Source organism: Limulus polyphemus, unplaced genomic scaffold, assembly GCF_000517525.1.
Source record: "Limulus polyphemus unplaced genomic scaffold, Limulus_polyphemus-2.1.2 Scaffold2081, whole genome shotgun sequence".
In the NCBI taxonomy this organism is placed as follows: domain Eukaryota; kingdom Metazoa; phylum Arthropoda; class Merostomata; order Xiphosura; family Limulidae; genus Limulus; species Limulus polyphemus.
In genome coordinates this window covers 147,578-149,422 of record NW_013667691.1, presented here as the reverse complement: position 1 = coordinate 149,422, position 1,845 = coordinate 147,578, and the positions used below count along the sequence as shown (strand labels likewise).

General features: G+C 35.7%; 1 protein-coding gene across 1 annotated transcript in view; it reads left to right on the top strand.

Moving 5' to 3' along the window:
• Positions 1-1,845, top strand: part of LOC106465867 — a 10,958-nt gene that overhangs the window by 3,160 nt on the left and 5,953 nt on the right. The gene's annotated exons all lie outside the window — the stretch shown is intronic.

The window sequence follows — 1,845 nt, the reverse complement described above, 5'->3', positions numbered from 1 at the left end:
CACTGCTAAATTAGGGACGGCTAGCGCAGATAGTCCTCGTGTAGCTTTGCGCGAAATTCAAAAACAAACATAATAAGGAAAATTTTCATCATATGTAATAGTTTTTCATGTATGTAAATGTGGTCTAAATATAAAGTATACAATGATTGGATAAAAAAAAAACAATCAAGTAACCCCATTAGATAAATAAGAATTCAAAACTAAGTCCTTCAGAAATGAATAAAAATTATTTTGCCAACGACAACGCATGCGCAATACTAACCACCATTTTTTTTTAGGACAAACATTTAATAAAACAAATCTTAATTAATTATACTTAATTATACAAACACGAATTTGCATGTGATTAAAAATCCATATTTAATGTTGAATATGTAATATTGAGTAATCACGTACTTATAACAGGAACTCGTCTTCTAAAAGCATTTTTTGATCAATCTAATGACCTAACAAAACATATTACAGCTTATTAATTACATTATAATTTAGTCCAGAATATAATGTGGCTTAAAAAAGTTAAAAATCAATTCTTACTAGTCTTACAACACTTAATGCAAATCCATCTCGTTTCGGCAACGTCAAGCCACAACAATCGGATAGGGTAAATGATGAAGTTTCTGATACTTATGGGGGTAGGGGGTCTTAAATTTATAAGTCAAAAACTTACCTCAAAACCATTACGACGATGTCGGTCATAATGGATTGTTTGTTTGTTTAGCGGAGCTTACACTAAACTACACCAGTGTTATCTGCGCTAATTTTGAAACAACAGACTAGTCAACACTGCCCACTGACAGTGGATAAAGGAAGGCGTCAACACTGCCCACTGACAGTGGATAAAGGAAGGCGTCAACACTGCCCACTGACAGTGGATAAAGGAAAGCGTCAACACTGCCCACTGACAGTGGATAAAGGAAGGCGTCAACACTGCCCACTGACAGTGGATAAAGGAAAGCGTCAACACTGCCCACTCACAGTGGATAAAGAAAGGCGTCAACACTGCCCACTGACAGTGGATAAAGGAAGGCGTCAACACTGCCCACTGACAGTGGATAAAGGAACGCGAACCGCAGAACAACATCTCCACTGGGTTTCGATGCCCGTAGTGGGCACAGTACATCTAACCCCTTCGTGCTTAACAACAAACAAACAAAGAAAAACGAACTAATATTTCGTAATTTCTAGTTCATTAACTTGGATGCAACAGAGAAATCGTTAGCTAGCTCAGTAAGGAACGGAAAATCTCTTAAACGAAATACATTAGAAACGAATTCAATAAATTAGGAAGAAAGCGTCAAATTAAATAATAGTTTCTATTTATTTATAAACAGATAAATTTGATTAAAAATACGTGTTTCGCTAGGTTTACCTGGCATCATCATCAGTTGGCAAGCTTCGATATAATCCGAGAACAGTTCAAACTGTCACGTGTTACATTATCAGTAATGATATTACGTCATTAAACAATAATCTAATAGAAGTCATCGAGCTTCTTTAATTTGTCCATGATTTACATTGTTTTCTTTTTCAATGATTTCAACATCTGAAAATTAAAAGGAGTAATTACAGGTCATTGGTTAGGCCACATTTGGAATACTGTGTTGAGTTTTGGGCTCCTTACCTTAGGAAAGACATTAAATTGATGGAAAGGGTTCTGAGAAGGATTACTAGAATGGTGCCTGGAATGGAGGGGTTGTCATACGAGGAAAGGCTGAATTCTCTCAAATTGTTTTCTCTTGAAAAAAGAAGAGTTAGGGGATCTGATTGAGGTGTTTAAGATTGTAAAGGGAATTTACAGTGTTTATGTATCATCTTTTTCATACTTAATGGTGAGAATAGTAGGAC